Source organism: Scaptodrosophila lebanonensis, unplaced genomic scaffold (genome assembly GCF_003285725.1).
Source record: "Scaptodrosophila lebanonensis strain 11010-0011.00,11010-0021.00 unplaced genomic scaffold, SlebRS2 tig00000024-arrow-pilon, whole genome shotgun sequence".
In the NCBI taxonomy this organism is placed as follows: domain Eukaryota; kingdom Metazoa; phylum Arthropoda; class Insecta; order Diptera; family Drosophilidae; genus Scaptodrosophila; species Scaptodrosophila lebanonensis.
In genome coordinates, this window is record NW_022060538.1 from 20,705,459 (window position 1) to 20,724,512 (window position 19,054).

At 41.7% G+C, this 19,054-nt stretch overlaps 1 protein-coding gene across 1 annotated transcript in view; it reads right to left on the reverse strand.

Annotated features, from left to right (window-relative positions):
• LOC115620998 (protein timeless homolog) overlaps window positions 1–19,054 on the reverse strand; it is a 108,893-nt gene that overhangs the window by 34,630 nt on the left and 55,209 nt on the right. The window lies entirely within an intron of this gene.

A 19,054-nucleotide genomic window follows, 5' to 3' on the forward strand; every position in this document is an offset into this window, starting at 1 on the left:
ATTACTATTATTACTAAAGATGCGCCCGGTGCCGTACTGAACCCAATTTTGTATACTTGCCTAAAAAATGTAAAAACTGCCGGCCTGGCGCACAAACATTCTTTTATGTGACTCAAAAGAAAAAGTTAGGCATGGCAGGGAGCCAGTCAAAAAGCCACTTAGTTAGCTTTAAAGCAATTAAAATCAACAAGACGACCAACAGTGCCGCACAACAACAACAATTTTCCACAAAGCCAGCTCAGAGTGCACTTCGCCTAGTGCTCAGCACTTACAGAAGAACAAAACAAAAGCGCCAGCTCCAAGCTCCCATACATACATAAATCTGTGTGTATATATCTATTTATGTACATTAGGGGCAGACAGATAGGCAAGTAACGAGACAGGCAAGTGACTGACATAAGCGCCAACACGAGCCTTAGATTAGCAACAGCAACTACACGAACATTAAGAACAACAGCACCAACAGAAGAGCCACAATAGCCCGCACAACATTCTACAAAAAATTAAGGATAGGACAATAAGAAACACGCTGAAGATTAAGTACCCTTCCCTCACAATTTGTGAGTAATAGTTTAATTAGATTTGCCAATATAGTAGTAAATCAGAGCTAGCACATGCAAGATAAAGCATAGTAGAGCAGACATGTCTTACACGACAAGTCTCTTTCTAGACATTTAAAGGGACTTGACTGTAACATTCAACTCATTACTTCTTTTTCAATTTCAATAATAAAAATAATTCAAATAATAAATTAAAATAAAAGTTATCTGTGCATTCATTTATTAAGTACAGTAATTTCTGAAGAGAGAAGTATTTATGCGTCTTCCTTATCTTTCCTTTTAAATCGATTCGGATCGAATTTAGATTTAATTATCCATATTCATAAAATGTTTTCTTTTTATCAGATGTTTTGATGAATTCATTAATATTGAAGCGCCAAAATTAACCTTCTTTATGGCTCACAAACCACTAAGCTAAGGAACTCTATCTCCTTTTCTCTATCATTACAATCAACACCCTAAACTTGAAATTCCCGCCAGCGTTATAAGAGCACAGATAGGAATGTCTGTTCGCAAGATTTAACGAGTTCATGCAAAGAGCGACGATGGTAAAATTAAATAAGCTATAATAAACTGATTTATAACTACATTCAGCCACAACTGGCAGCTAGTCTCGCCTTTGCCAGCATTAAATGCGTTAGCTGGCGAGTGCAAATAAGAAAGCAGCCATCCTCAGGTATTATAACTAAACGGCTTCAACTTAAAGCGACAGGGCGCTTAAGTGTAGACAAACAAATACGGCGCATTAAATCGCAGGGCTGGTGGCTTGATGTTGTTGTAGTTGTTGTTGTGGCTTTTGTCGTTGTCGATTATGGCCAAAAGCCATAAAAGGTGCAAAAATTCTGCTTATAAGCGGGAGCTCTGAGACAAAAGCGGGCTCAACTGTCTGGGCATTAATAAAATAAGTATAATTGGTATAAGCATAATCATGTTTAAGCCCAAGACTGAGCGTGCGACTAAAGGCGAATGCCTAAACAACAACAACAACAACAATAACAAGAAAACTGCGCATGCAGCTGCGACTACGGCGCTCATCGTTGCTCGTCACTCCTCGCTTTTGTTGCCAGGCATTTTAATTTGTCTGGCAGTGCCGAGAGAATGCCTCGTTGGCCCGTTATGCCTTTATCGGCAGTCAACACGCAGCCTTTTCATGGCAAATTATGGCGTTTAGGTAGCAGCAGAGGTTCGGGTGTGGGATATGCCATTGGGCTGGCTTGGTCCTCGCTGTCTTGCGCTTCCGCATGTCTGAGGCCAATGGAGCTGCCGCGACTGTTTGCTGCCTGACTGGCTCCCTGCCCTGGCCAACTGACTAGCTGGATGCCTGGCTTGCCGCTTGTTTCATTTAATGAGACTCGTCTATATTTACTTTGGCGCCAGACTTGCCAGCCCAGCAAAGAAAATGAGATTGATGCAAAAGGGAAAAGTACAGAAGCATAGTGAGACTATAGTAATACGAGTACACTGTTGTGCAAAAGTGAATGTACGGCTACAGTGATTGCAACTCGAAGTAAACAATGTCTTTTCAAATTATCCTTCTTTTCCTAACACATTTGAAGGACGAAATGAAATAACAAACCTATTTTTAATCCATTATCTTGGAAAACTTAGTTGTTCGCGACAATTGTGAAGAATGTGATTATTGAGAACAGAGTGCAGTATATTGTCTGTCTGCAAACTTATGTAATGCAGTGTGGACTTTAACGCCCATCCTTCTAGGTGTCGTTGTAGTCGACGCAAGCCAGCCCTTTGAAGTAATTATAATGGCATGATTTAAGTTAATTTTTAAACAATGCTTTTGTGCCCAGAAGCACAACTCATTGTTTTAATCAAATTTTGCAGTTTAAAAACTTTTACTAACTTTCCATTTCAACCTCTTCACGTTGCAGTCCATAAATTGTGGCGATCTGGACAGTTACCCGTTGCTGCAGTATCTGGATCTCTCGCACAGTCGCATTGCTCTTGTGGAGGACGACGCCTTGGGTCGCCTGGAATTGCTCGAGTTGCTCTTCCTCGACCACAACAGATTGACGCGCGTGCCTGCCAGTCTGCCAGTGTCCCTGGAGCACCTATTCTTGCAGCACAATCGCATAATCGAGCTGCAACCAGATGCATTCGTAGGACTCACCAGTCTCAAGACGCTCGATCTTTCCGGCAACCGCTTGATCTATCTACCGGCGCTGCCATTGCCCAAGCTCCTCACGCTCAACCTACAGGCAGCGGGCATTGAGAGTGTAAGCCAAGCTCTTGTGCACACCTTGCCAGAGTTGCGCGATCTGCTGCTTGAGGACAATCCCGTTAAGTGCACCGATCTGCTGGCCATTGCCGAGTGGGCCAGTCCATGTAGAAGTGAAGATATGGGCCAGCCAAGACCGCATCGAAGAATCGATTTGAAGCAGCAATTCATACAAGAGCCAAACACTTTTGAGAACTTCAAAAGCAATTGCCGGCGACAGACGGCGCCGGCGAACGATGCACAGACTGAAGATAAGGATGACGGCGATGATACTGAGGCACCCAATTGCGGGCTAACAACAACAACTACAATAACAACAATGACTGTGGACGAAACTATGCCAAAAGTGGAAAAGTCGGAGCCAGCAGCCACTACAATAACGAAAGCGGACAACAACATACCGCTGCCAACCACAAAAACTTTGCGGTCAACTGAAACAACTTCGTTAGCAGCGAGTGCCGAGCAGCAACTGCAACAAATGCCTGGCATGCCAACGCCAACGGCAGCAGCAGCAGCAACAGCAACAGTAACATTACCACCAAAATCAGCAGAGCGCTTGCCAAGTACAGTAACAACACCATTGGCTCCGTCCGCCAATTCCGAAAGCGTTTTGGCGGCGACCGGCAACGAGAAATCAACAACAGCAGCAACAACAAGGCAGTCGGCAATAAATTTTGAACAACAAATGCAAACAATAACAACAACAAAAACGACAAGTGGACCGAAGAGACGACTTACAACCGCGAACAGCGCAGCAATAGCGGTGCCAACAGCGCCAGCAGCAACAACAATAGCCGTTAAGCGCACAGCAATTGAAGTGCCGCAAACAATTTTAGCGCTGATAAAATCTGACAAAGCGCCAGCAAAGCAACAACAACAACAACAACAACAGCAGCAGCAACTACAGGACAAAGATAAATCCAGCGCCAGTTTATTAAAACAACAGACAGTAGGAACAACAGCAGCAGCAGCAACAACAACTGACAGCAACTTCCATGCAAATGCCAACTTAAGCGACACTTCCGGTCAAGCGTCGACGAAAACTGCGGCGACAATTCCAGCGATGTCTCTGCCTCCGTCGATGCCGCTGCCACACAAACACGCGCCGCTGCAGCTGCATATTAAGGACCGGCATTTAATTGGCACGCCGCTGTTGATGCACAAGGGAGACAACCTGCTCGTAGATGCCGAGCATTTGCTGTTGCCCGGCACGGCGACAGTGGACGATGGCAGCAGCGACTTTGGCAGAGGCAGCGCCGCAGCAGAGGCATTGGATGCGGGCCAGCAGCAATCGCCAGAGCTGGAACAGTCAGATAAGCGACAGGCGGAAGTAATAAAAGCTGAAGGCGACACAAAGTTGGCAACCACGACGACAATGACGCCGTTGACAATGGGAGCAGTCACAACGACTAAGCAGCACAAAGCCCTCGCCAAGACGTCGACACACAAGAAAAAACCATCGCTGAGCATTAAGAAAATGACATACAGCACCAAACATGCAATGACTGCAGCAACAACGTTGGAAGCTGGCTTCGAGCAGCGACATATGGCCGCGCTTCCTCTGCCTTTGCTGCATCAGCACAGCAGCGTGAACACGCCCAACTTCCGAGCTGAACACGAGCTCAGCACATTTGCCGAGCAGCGCGCCTTCGAGGAGTTCAAGACGCAGGCCTATCAGCAACTGGCCACGGAGGCATCCAAGTCGGCGCATTTGTTGGACATCCGACAATCAAACGACAGTTTTCTATCGAGCAATCATCCTGGCCTCGTTTTATTGGCATCCTGCGTTCTGATTATTGTGCTGCTCGCTGGACTCGCACACGTCTATAGATGCGAACTGCCCTGGCAGCGGCGCCGTCGGCCTGGACAAATGCGTCCGCATCATCAGCGACAATTCAACGATGCCGACGATGCACACAGCTTCCTGCACTACCAAGGGCCTGGATCAGCGAGCAACGTTGGCGATCCGGCGCGTCTGCACAAATGGCATCACAGCACGCGGCGCGAGGCGCCCTACAGCTCCCCATTGCACAACCTGCACGTGCGGGAGCTGCAGCGGGAGCAGGAGAAGCTGCGACGCTGTCAGCAGTTCTACAGCGCATCGTTGAGCGTTAGTGGCAGCGGAAGTGGCAGCGCCAGCTCCGCTTGCAGCAGCAGTCGCAGCAGCCTGCACTCCCCCACGACTGGAGCCAGCGGCATTACGATGGCCAATGATGACAGCTATTATATTGAAATGGCGCCCAGTGGCGCGCATATGGCAGCCACTGGAGCAACAGTTGCCGATGCCGCCCCCACCTGCCTGCCCATGGAGCTGCTAGCAACCAAAGGTGTGAGTGGCAACAATAAGAGTTCAGGCAACAGCAGCAGCAGCAGCATGGCCGCCACTGAACTGGGTGGCACAGCAGGAGCAGCCGCTGGAGAAGCTGCAACATCAGTGTTGACAGCAGCAGCAGCAACAACAACAGCAACAGCCACGACAGCAACATCAACTTTAAAAGCCATGAGCAGCAAGCTCATGGCGCCCAGCTCCCGTCGGTTAGGCCTCTGGTGACAAACCGTTTTCGGACAGCGACAATATGCGCCTTTCCAGTAGAGTTGCTGCTTTTGTATGTAATGTAGTAAGTACGAGTACGCATAAGTGATTATGGGAGTGGGTCGGGTAAGTGGAATGAATCAGTTAAGGGTTAATGCAACTGCCGCCAGCTGTCAACTGCGTCTGAATAAGCCATAAAGCGAAAGCAAAAAAAAACATCCACACAATACAACACCCGAGTACTCATCTAAAGTCCAACTTCTCTATAAAGTACACTTGTATATAGTTTTTATCATTCGTGATGTAAACACACTGTGGAGGTCCTCCACATTATGCATCTTCCTGATAGCTCCCTTCAAACTGCGTCAAGCTTGGCGGCAATTATTGAGGTGGATATAAATATTTGTTGCAGTTTAATAATTTCCACAAAAACCTCACGTTTCCTTGCTGTTTTTACCTACAATCAGACGATAGATCTGTCTGCAGTATTTTGCGCAGTCCAAAACTATTTTGCTATCACATTTGCGCTTTGACATTCGTTTTTATTGTTTGGTTTTTAGAATGAGTTTCGTTAAAAAGTTCATTTCACTTTATCTAGAACTAATTTTTGCAATATTCTTCTTGTTCGTTATGGAGCAGTTCAACCTATAAATGGCTGACTTGATTTATAGCCCACACATATTGCAGGCATTTAGGAGATTGGGCGGAGGGGTTCGTGCATACTCGTAGCTAGCAACAATTTGTCATAAAGTTTTGTTTCTTATAATGTTACGTATGCGTTGCGTCCAGCAACAACAGCAACAACAAACAACTAGAACAAGAGCAACAACCATGGTCGGCAACTTTTATGAGCCATCAAGACTGTCCAATGCGCTAAGACCAGCAGCCAAGACCAGAACATGGCGGCAACCGCCCGCTAAGCATCGCTGTTCAATTTTATGTCCATCTTGTGGTCGTATTTAGGTCAGCTTACTTGTGGTATATATACGTGAGTATATATGCATGAGTTTGTGTGTGTGTGTGAGTGTGCGAGTGTGTGTGCTGCGAGCCAGTTAACTTTATATAAGTGCCTGTCTGTTTGGCAAGATTAAGTGTTTTGATAGTCATGCATATAAAAATGAAATATCGATAAAGTATTAAATAACAATTTAGTTTATGACGGATGCGATGCAGCACGGACTTTTGGGCTATCAATGATTGCCGTCAAAGTTTGCGACTGGTGTGTGGGGACAAGCTTGAATGGCCAACCCGAAATTTGACTGAGCCAAAGCCATGTCGCATACTACCTAACCTAACAAGGGAATTGCCGACACAAAATAGGGACCTAAGCTGACTTGTGTGTGCGCTTCTACAAGCTATTAATAAACTTACAATTTTAAGGGAACAAAGAATGCTCCATGCTATTAATATCTACTTTCGAACCCTTAACCTCACACAAAAATCCATCCCAATTAGGAACCAATATGACAGCCACTACCCAGCGTCTCCATCTTCTTCACTATTGCTGTGTTCTTTGCTCCCCTGCATCAAGTAATTACGGCTCCCAGCTATTTCTTTAGCTGTTCACTTCACTTAGCCTTATCTTAACCCACTTTCGAGTCATGCCTCCATCTGTTCCTATTTCTCTTTCTCTGCGAGCATTGCAATCTAATTAAAGTTTTTAGTTTTTGTTCGAATTTTTTTGTGCATTCCAGAGCCAATACTCGAGCATTTTATTGACACCCCTGACTGACTCTTCTCTACTCGCTCTAGTCTCTTTTCCTCCCTACTGCCCTGCTTTACTTTTCCCCCAATTCCCCCATCTGCAATGCCCTCGACATTCTTCACCCCATTTCAAAGTTGCGATTGCTATTTGCCACTTGCCACCCTCGGCACACACTTAACCTCATTTTACAAATTGACCAACACAACATATGGTGTAAATCCAGGCAAAGGCCAGAATAGCCATCTAAGGCTCTATGCCAAAAGTGAAATGCTGTAAAACTATTTGAAGATATGGGAAAATTGTGGCAAGATGCTTTGGAACAGGGAGTCGTCCATCCGGCTATCCATCCATATAACAAAGCTATAACGGGCAACATCAAAATAATGTGCGAGCAAATCAAATTACAAGACAAGACGAGGGGTGCAAACCAGGACCAGGGTGTAGACAAAAGTACAGACACAAAACACAACAATTACATTAAGACACGATAAAAAGTTGTGCAACAATCTTGCGCACACCCCGCAACCCACTCCAGCCCCAGCCCCAGCCCAGCCACCGCCTACAAACCACACCAAGGAAACAGCCCACAAACGAGCGAGCCACAATCATTGCACAGTTTTTCAACTTTTTGTGGCTTTGTAATTGGAATACAAAAGCAACAAAGACACAGCAATGGCACACGAACGACAGCAACAGGAACTAAGAATAGGCGAGCGAGCAGCAGGCGTTCAAGCGTTCATCTTAAGCAATTCAGAAGGATTTATTTTCGGCAACAACAACAACAGCAACAACGACAACAATACTTACACTAACAGCGGCAACAATGGCAGCTGACGAAGAAAGTAGCGACCAAAGCAAGCCAACAACAATTAAAGTAATGCTGACCACCAACGAATGAGGGACCGCAAGTCCTAAAGACCGCCTGTCCAGACCCTGCAACTGGATGGGATTAGGTGGGATGTCTGTTGCCGGCTTGTTGCCGGTAATTCTATATGTAGCTTTCCCATCCCTACAACTGCCATAGACGCACAAAATCTTAATTAAGCAACTTCCAAGTGACATCGGGGGTTGGTGCTAAAAAGGCGTTTGGCTTTGGCCTTTTTATACTCGAGGTTTTTTGTTTTTTTCTGCCAGCACAGCACAAATATCTCTTACCCGCAACAATGGAGTGAATAGAATGTCCGATTTAATGAAGGTTTGGCTCATGCTTATGACATGCGCTATGCGCCTTGCGCCATGCGCAGCTGGCCAAGATTTGTAAGTTTAGAGTTCCTTTTTTTCTCGGTGTTTTGGGACGATTCAGTGACTTGAAGAGCAAAGGCAAATGACGAAAAAGAACAGCCAAAAATACATACATAAGTAAAATAGAATGAAATGAGTTAATTCGATATTTGACACTTTTTGGGGGCGCATTCCACTTGGGGTCCACCAGTTCGTCAGTCAGTCAGTGAGTCAGTTGGTCAGTTTGTCAGGCAGCCGGGATCAGGCTTCGTTAGGTCTGCCTGCTATTCTGGGCGGAACTAAGGCACAACAATAACAAGAACGTCCAACAGCGGTAACTCTTGAAACTTGGCATCGCATAAAGTTGGGCGCAGTTAATAAAGTTGCTCGGGCCATGTAATTATTTGCCTGCTAAATGGCTTTTGGACAGTCCAACAGCAATGGCAATGGCAACGGCAACGTGAACGGGAACGGCAATAGCAATAGCAACACGATGGCCGACATTTTTGGCTGGCCATAAATGGGAAGGCGATTTAGAAAATTATGTGAAAATAAGTTGCTTTTGTTGGCCATTGGACATTGGCCGTCGGCAGTTGGCAGTTGGCAAATGGCAAATGGCAGTTTGCAGTTGGCAGTTGTTGCTGCTCGTAAATAACGCTCGTAATTGAGCGTGGGCCGTAGGTCGGAGGTCAAGCAACACAACAGAACACAACACAATTTTAAAGCCAAATTAGACATTTTCGATCAATGCATGCGCATGTTATATTTAGTAATTCAACTAAATAGGTATACACATGTACTAATATATGAGCAAAAAACAATAATTAAACTTAATTGTGCTGTACATTTGAATCAGTTGTAAAAAATAAACGTGAAAAAATTAAATATTATACGAGTACGTGTGTAATGTGTAGTTTATTTAAATTGCAACTTTTAAATAAAACCTACATAAATACTATATTACAAAACCGACAAACCGAAGGCAGACAAATAGTAAACAACCGATAGACAGTCAACAAATGCAATCGAAAAGCAGCATTGAAAATATTTGCATTTAATTTGCGCATTTGTAATCAAAATGGAATGCATTGCAGTGTAACAACAAAAACAATAACAATAAGAAATACAAGCATAAACATAATTGCCAAATATTTAACGAACAGTTCGTAGCATTAGCCATAAATATACAAAAGCGTAAAACAGAAATTATATTTAACTAATATAAAGCAGAGCTAAAATTTATTAAACAAATATGTCTATATTTACAAAAAACAAAATACAAAAAAAAAAGGAAAAACCATCAGCAAATATGTATTTATTTAGTTTAGACACAGCCCGCCACCCAAATCGTATTAACATAAAAAACAGTGTGAAAAAAATGCTAGCAATTAAAATTAAATGCAAACAATTCTTTATGGGTTGTTAACAAACAACAATAAACAGCCAAAACGACAACAAAGGCGCATGAAAATGCGACGCAAGCGAAGAGCTGAGCAAACAATTTGTTTTCTTTGTGCGTATTTGTAAATAATTGATGAGCCGAACACAAATGCTCCAGAACTTAGCCTAAGCAAGGAGCAAAAAAAAAAATAAATAAATAAAATGAATAAACAATACGAGTACATAACAAATTATTTATGTGGTAGTTGTTCGAAATTCGATAGACATTTTAAAAGATAAACACATTATTACTTTACTTAAGGCATATGGAGAAAATGCGCAGCCAAACATCTAAGTAGTTTAAAGCGTTGATAAAGCAAAATATACAAATAATGGTAAAACAGCGATAACAAAAGTAAAAATGTATTAATATTAGAAAACATAATTAGCACGTAATTCAAATTGTAAAGTATGCGTACGATTCGAAGGAAATTTTACGGACAAATTCTCGTTTCAAAACTTTTATGGGCAACATAAAAAGAAATAAACATGAGAAATTATTTAATTGAAATTTTCTTGTCACAATATTAACACCGATCTACTGAAGAGGTAAGTAAACATAAACTCCAACTCTAGATTTCAGCGACAAAACAAAACTAATTTTTCTTTGCATTTCTAGTGTTTATTAATCAAATGCAAATAATCAAGTTGCCCACGAATATCTTTAAATTGCTTAAAGGTAAGGTAACTAAGGCTTTAGTTATTTACAATCAGTAAGCACTTGAGCGTGAAAATGACAATAAAACAAACAACTGGGCAGAAAACATGAGTCTTTGCTGCGAGAGCGCGTTACTTTTCATAATAGGTTCATGAAATTGCTTAGTCTAATAAGCATAATAGTCGAATTAGTGGCATGTGCAACATTAAAGGAAGACAATGCTTGCACAAATTCTAGTATAAACCTAAATGAGAGTATGTACGGCTCAATGGAAGCCGGACGCAGAGACATCGTGAATAGCCAACATTTTTATTTCAAATCCAATTATTTCACATCGAATTGCAATCACATGATTGCGTCCAGCAACAGGAAGCCATACAGTTGTCTAAGTGTATCTGTACATGTATGTATATATAAATGTGTATATGTATATGTAGTCGTATATACGGACATGTGTGTTGCCCAACAAACGACGCAGTGCAAATGGCCGACAAAATGAAAGTCAATTGGTTTTTTCTTGCCCTTTTATTCGTTTTTGTTGGCACACAAAACTGTGCAACATCGTTAGCGCAGCCCAATGGCTGGCTGTCAACCAAAAGGGCGGGCCGGCAGCCACCCAGCATCGCGACGGGGGCGCACATGTCAAGAAATTGTTATGCGTTGTGCTCTCATTTGTATTTGGGCATATGTGTGTGTGCATATATGGGTTTGGTCAGGAATTAAATATTCAATATTGAAACGAAGCGAACGAGGCAACATTCAATAACATCAATATGCTCATATTGTTAACTGTTGGTGGGCCAGGGAAGGGAGGGAGGTAGGAAGGGAGGGGTCAGCAAATGTCATACGCAACAGAAAATGTGTGTCAGCATTGGAAGCCCCGACAACCTCATTGCATATGCGTGTAATAAAAAGGTTAATGGTAAAATAACAAAAATACAACGTATTCTTTCTTTGCCTTCTCTTTGCAATACGCAACATTCGAGTATGACAGGGAACATGCGTCGACAGTTTGAGTTTGATGCTGCGAAAGTACATTTCAAATTGTATTTCTGTTTTCCTTTGTGTGTTGGTGTGTGTGTGTGTGTTGGTGTGTGTGTCTGTGTGTGTAGGGGGGTAGCTGGCGGTTAATGTATGGGCGGAGTGGAGCACTTAAACTTAAACACTGTAGCTTCAGCTGTCAACATCAATGTAAAATGCATGAACGGGCAAATTGTGGGTCCTGAAAAGCACAGAGAGCGGCCCTAAAGTTATGCAGCATTTTAATAAAGTTATTGCATCCATTTAAGCTTATTGCAGCTACAACAAACAAAATGTCAGTTAATAAACGTTATATACCTTCCATTTCATGTAGTACCCACTTAAAAATTTTTAAAAAAAGATTGCTAAGTTCATTTCTGGCCTATATAGGCATTGAGTTCCCATCAGTTTCGTATTAAAAATCAATACATATATACCTTTAATCTGACCAACTGACCAGCCCGGGTAATTTTCTTACTTCAAAAGAAACAAGACCAGTGCACTGCATTGAAGCCATAGCTGTACTAGTTCGTTTTGGAGCCATTTGCTGGCATTGAGGTGCGTTTAAAGTAAGAAATAATTCTATTTTTACACAACTTCGTCATCCGCCAAGTTCACATAAATAGACACAAAACAATGAGTTGATTAAAAATTTATACAAATTCAGTGGCCAGTTTCAAGTCTATTCATTTTTTATTATACCGAAATGGGCTTCTTTGTTAACATAAAAGAAAATGTCGACTGTCATAGAATTTCAACAACGATTCGTGAATAAGTATAGTAGGCCAGCAATGAGTCCTGAGCACTGATTAACCTACATTTTTAAAGTCAAAACAGAGGAGCCGAAAATATACGTGTAGAAGGAAAAAAAAGCAATAACCAAAAGCCCAGTCTATATAGACTTGCTCTGGCCGTGTGCTTTTACCAGGTTTTGCGCTAATGAGCAAATGGAGTGGCGGGTGGGCGGGTGGCGAAGTAAACAGAGATGAAATGAATTGAAATGAAAAGCAACTGAGGCGGCGGTTGCGGATACGGATGCAACGGCATGTGATGCAATAATTGCCTGGGTAGTCATTGAACTGTTAATTTTTATGCAATTTACGGCAGCGCCCAATTCGCTGTCTGTGTGCGGGGCAGAGGCTGCCTGCAGAAACTTTTTCTAATTGATTTTGAAGCAGCGCAACAGCCAAATGGCGCTCCATTAGCAACGACAGAGAAAGAAAAAAAACAACATCGACAAACGCTTTTATAAATATGCAAAATTGCGCGCGTATTTATTTGGTCGTCATCCCTCTGGGGGCAGAGAAGTTCAGAGGTTGGGCTTGGGTTTGGGTTTGATACTGGCACGAGAAAAACATGCGCCACAGCCAACTTTAAATTGCATTCATTTTTAATGCAGCGCAGCATCTGCCCCTGCCACCATTACCACACCGCACACCAGCAGCACAGCGAATGAGCTGCCACATTACGTATACGCAGCGTAGTGCACACTTGGGACACATTGCTTAATTTCTGGGCAAGTGCGTGGAGGGCAGACAGTGCGCGGCAAGTTAGCAAAAATAACACAACCATGTGCGACACACATGGACAAACAAGAAGCGAATGTCAAATGTGAATGTGAATGGGAATGGCAATGGGAACGAGAATGGGAATGCGAATGCGAAAGGCAGCGGTAAATGTAAGAGCACTGAAAAAAATTCGCATTATACGTACATATAGTATACAGTAGAGGGGCAGCAGCAGTTTTTGCTTCTTATTTGCTTCTTTCTAGCTGCGGCTACATTTGCGTGCCGTTAACAAAACGAACGGACGTCGGAGGACGGGTTACGGAGCTCGGACTACGGACTACGGAGCACGGGGTGCGGCGGCTCTTGGTTGAGAAGTAACGATTTCATTTCATGGTTTTGCACTCGTTATGACTTTTGCCTTTTGCATGCGGCAGCTGCGACGGTGAAAACGACGACGATGTCGACGCTGGCGACGCTGCCGCTTTGCTTGTTTTTTATTGCCGCCGTGTTGCGGCTGGGCGTCCCCAAAGTATGCAACATTTTATGTTTACTAGAGGTATGCGCACACACACACACACACAGGCACAACTATGACAAATTTATTTAAACACACTCACACACATATGAGGTTAAAGTTTTTGTGTGTTTTTCTTTTTCAATTTAAACTTTAAATTCGTGGTGTTATTCTTTTTTGTTGTGTTTCGTGAAATGATTTTGAATGTATGTATGAATGTGTGCGTCCCCGGAGTGTCCGTACTGTTGTCTGGTGGTCACGCAGGTGTCGTTTGTTAGTAGATAAAAGCAGCCTGTGTTGCGACCAGGAGATGATTGCGCTGCAAAGCCTAATGGGCTAAAAACTAGCCAAGCTTTAGCTTCCAGTGCGGTAATCGTATTAAATCAGAATTTTAAACTAATTATAGTACTTAAACAGAACATGCACCTGTAAAAATAAGAACGATTTTAGTTGGCGCGTCTGTTTGCTTTTTATGCGTGCCGAAAGGAGAATTTAAAAAGTCTACGACCTACCGGTTTATAATGAATAGAAGAAAGCCTGACGGACTCCATTGTAAACGATTAGCACCGAGAACTTTTTAGCCCTAATAGTAAGTATAATAAGTAGCCTTTTCTACTCAGACAAGGTAGTAAACACCCTCGTTATTTTACACAAGTACGTTGCAATATAACTTTTTCGTTTATTAAGTGGATGTCTTAATAAGCAAATACAATAAGTTATATTACGGGTTTTGTGAAAATATCGGTAACGTAAAAACTATTGCTACACAAAGCTTACCAAAGTTGAAAGACTGTTTTGGGGGATTGGGGCCATAATAGGGTATTCATGTGTCGAGCTTTCCCGTTAACAATTATTTTGAACAGCAGTTGCAGCGAATGTGGCTCTCAAAAGTTACGTTCGGCAAAAGTTGAGTATAATTCCCACACAATGTTGCTTACAACACCACCTGCCACTGCCCCAAACGCTTGCAACTCGAAAATGTTTGAATCTGTGATAATGGCTAAATGAAAACTGAACTAAACGTCGATTTATCCAATGGGGTATAATCAACTTGAAAATATGAAAGGGAATTGGCAATTTTAGAATAAAGCCAGATGTCCAAATCAATGAAACAAAACGCAACTGAAAGGAAGAATTATTTGGCTCGTATGGAGAATTTGGGCGGCAACACATGCATTTGCAAGTGGACTAAACACAACAACAATTCACAAGCCATATTATTTATGAATGCGAGCTTTCGGCGTTGTTGGTCGGACAGGAGTAGCAGATACAAAAGGAAACAGAAAAATGTTTGCGTAACCCCAGCTTTAACAAGGTGGTCAATAAAATCTAGTCTAGTCACAAAATGAACTACAAATCGCATTAAAGGGAAAATTAGGGAATTTAGGCACTTTATCAAAACATTCTGCAATTTAATGAAAAGTAATGCAGTAATAAAATCCCCAAAGCAGAACACAAAACCCATTTATGTTGTCTGTCTGTTCTGTCTTTTTTTTATTGCTTTTGAAGGTTCTCCAAAACTGAAAACTAATTCACTATCTGGCATTGATTTGGTGGCTAATTTGAAAATCTGTGCTAGTGTTAGGTTGATTTGGTTGCTAGAAATATCAAAGCTATTAACTTACTGCCGCAGCTGATTGTTTTAGAATTATGAATTTATTTTAATTCCAATTGTGAGTTGCAATTAGTTCTAAATAATAATTTTCTTGTGACATGCTGGGCAATAGTAAGAGATATAGGAGCAGTTGTACGGAGACAAAAAGTTAGTGAATCCGTTTAATAATTACAAGTACATATGTACTTGTATGTAGAAATGCCTCTATAACTAAATAGAGTATTTGCTCAAAAAGTTGCAAGTTTTAAAGGAGAATCCCCAACCGATGTACATAATGGTACATAATTTTATTTGCCATTAGAGAGACTTTGAATAAACAACAAGTAAATATTTATGCACGCTATCAACTTAATCAATTCGCTCGGTAAACTGCAGACCCGGACACAACAAAATAGTAGACTAGTACGTATAAAATAAAGGAGCGAAACGAAAAGGCAAATGAAATGAAAGACCAGCCAAATCACTGCCAGCGCCATGGCAAGTCATGTCACCTAATTGAGTAGGTGTCGTCGCCGGTCCCATGCAAGAGTGTCTTTGAGTCGGAGCGTGTGTGTGTGTGTGTGTGTGTGTGTGGGAGTGCATGTGTGTGGGACGGAAGTAGCTTTGGTGCGTTGTTAGCTCTACTCGTTTTGTTGCTGCCAGTGGCACTTCAACAGCAATAGCAAAAGGAACACCAACAACAATAATAATAACAACAACAACCGCCTCGCCATGTCAACTTGCAAATGTTCTGGTCGGGCTTGGGGTTTCCAGCTCTAGTCTGGCCCGACTCCGTTGTGTTTATATTTTATTTCGTTTTATTGTATTTTATTCTTTTTAACACAGACAGTCGCACACACTCGCACACTTTCTGTTCTTCTTTGGTGTGAGTGTGTGTGTGTCTGTGTTTGTGGCATTTGCTTTTGTTTTTATTTGTGTTCATAACATAAACTTTGTATTTTTATGTGGCACAAACGCAAGACACGCGGCCAAGCAGACAAAAAGGACAATGTGGATGAGCAGAGAAGAATGAGGCTGACGACTACTACGACGAGGACGACCAACTTGTTTGTGCTGGGAAATCAGTTAAGGACTTTGGCGCGCTTGAAATATGTACAAGTCTGTGTATTTCTTCTGTCTGCAAGCCCGCTCTGCACTTTTATTTTAACACTTGAGTGGATTTTTGTGTTATTCGTATGTGTCTGTGTTGTTTCTGTTCTGTTGTTGTGTTGTGTGTTTATTTGCTTTTGGCTTTTACTTATGCCAAGAGTTAGCCTGCATTTTTATGCGAATGGACGGCGAGACCTGCGCCCGTTGAGGGGTAAAGAGCGGTCGCTCATCATTTATTATGCGCACCACAAATCGAAATCAGCAAAGCGACTTGATTAAGATTTAACTAAGCGTGCGCGCAGAACAACACACACGCACACATACAAATACACACACACACACACTCTTTTAAGCTGAAAGTAGCTGTGTGAGTGTGAGTGAATGAATGTGCATGGAAAATAGCGTGTGTGTGAGGATTTGTAGGTTTGTTTGTGTGTGTTCGCTTGAAATAATATTGAATTAAATTGAAATTGAAACAAAGCATAACAAGAGCTACAAAAACAAAGCCATTCACACCCATGCATATACATACTCGAACACACACACACATGTGCAAGCAAGAGCACCCCATAAATTATTTAAAATGTCAATTCGTGTTTTTGTATTGTTTTATATTTTTTGTGTGAGTCACCAGCCAGCCACCTTCTCCTATACAATGCACAAACAAATAGAAAAATTGCAAAAAGCGAATAAACAAATAAACAAATGAACAAATGATAATGCTCATGATGAGAAAAAATGTTAATTAAAGCCACAACCACACGCACCGACCGCAGAGGCGACCACAGACAGCAGGCAGAACGAAACGTGCAGTTTGTGGTTGCCGGTAATTAATAAAATTCAATACATATTTAAGCAACAAAAAAAAAAGACAACAAAAAATTGACTGAATGGGCCTGCCACTTCATTTCCTGCGTCGGTAGCCAGACAACATCAAAGGACTGACCATTTTAATGGCTTTGGATTAGCAGGTTTAGTATGGAAAAAATATTATAGAATGGGCTTACTCGACTGCTGTAGGCCCTTCACCTTTGATAAGGCTGGATTATCCGTTAGTAAGATTTCACACTTCTCCCCAACTGGTTTCCAATTATGTATTTATGATATAGACAGCAGTATCATAAGATTTTAAAAATACAAATCATAAAAACAATGATGTTTCTTTAAAAAAAAACTTGAGCGATTGATTCCAATTCCTAACTACAATCCATATTAAAATAAAATAAGAAATTAAAATAATATATATGTTTGGTTGTTCCAAAAAGGCGTCTTATCGCATTAACTTGTTCCAGGCAATTTGTGGATCAGGAGTGGGATTACAAATTATTACGATTGATAGTAAATCGTGGACACATTATGGAACTTTGATACTAGTTCCTGTGTAGAGTATAAAAAAAACACATACACTATTTTGTACTGTATTGTAAATACTGCTGGCTATTGTCTATGTGTGGCTGTAATACAAGTATGCTTTGCACATTGTTGCTACGCAACTTTTAAACTGTCAACTGACCATCAATCTTGCTAGCGCCGCCGGTACTAAGCTCCGCCTAAATCCCTGGAGCGATAACGAGGAGAATGTGGCTGACAACGGGGTCTGAACGAAACGTCGCGACGCACGGTTCTCATATTGTTTGGCCGTGTCGCTGGGGCTTAGTTGGAGCTCAGCAAAAAAGCGATGACGTTGGCTACCACCAAAAGGGTTCAAACGCTCGTTTGAATGAAGTATATTCTCTTTCATCTCAATGGAAAGGCAGGCCATCAGACAGACATCGATTCGTGCGCTTCAAGGCACAGACAAAACGCTCGCAGCATCAGCACTAGACGAAACAATAAAACGCACCCTTTTAGCTTTTACATTTGGTTTCGCATTCAATTCATTTCCTAACTGCTAGGTTATTAAAATTTAAAGCCTTTGAAATTTAACAATCGATGTTAAAGTTATGTCAGCTATGCAGTAAAACAAAACAGATAGACGTTTGCAAACTTTTACGGCACAAAATCATAAATTTCCAGATTAACTGCATGGCGTGTAAGTTGGAAACTTTATCCTTGATATGTACTGTATGTCTATATAAACTTATATATTTCTTTTATATAAAACGATGACAGCGAAGAATGCGCTTTAAAAAGGCTTCTGAAGAAACTTTTGACGCGGAAAGCAAAGTACGGAAAATAGAATATGTTTTTCACGACTATGGCATGCCTTACATCTTGAAAACTGAAGGAATAAAATTATATAAACTCAAATTATTTGGAAGGATTGAAAGGAGCGATGAAAAAAGCAGAAATCGGGCTTCCATTTAGAGATATCCGCCGATTGGTAATCAACATTTTCTTGTTGAATTTTACTGAATTTTAGTTAGGGTAGGGCGCTAGGTTTTTAACCTATGACAATGGGGTAAGGGTAAGAACTTAACTTCCGTTTGGTTATTTCCATATGCTTTATTTAATTTGTTACATACTGTATGTCTCATTCTGCCTTATGTTATTCTTCCAAACTTCAAGCCAGTAAATACGTATTTAGTCGCACAAAGCTAATACTTTTTTCTACATAGAGTATAAAAGGAGCTGCCACGCCTGAATGTGTGGAAAGGCTGCCAGAGATAAAACTTTGGCAGCAAGAAGAGAGTTGAGCATTGCATGTCATATCATTTGATAGACCAGCAACAGCAGCAATGAAGCCAACAGCAAATATATATGAACAATCCAAGCCTGCTCAGTGCTCGCCTTATGTATGCATCTCAAGGTGCAGCAAAGTTGCACCACAAAATTGTAAAGTCATGGTGCATCAAGGGCAAAACCGATGCCAAGTCAAGGCAAGGCAAGGCAAGAAAGAGAAATTGAATGGCGGGGTCTGCCTGAGTCACGAATGTTTTTATTTACTGCAGAATAATGTCAACGCTTCAATGGCTTTAAAATTGAATGACAGACGCACAAACAACAAATTTCACAAGC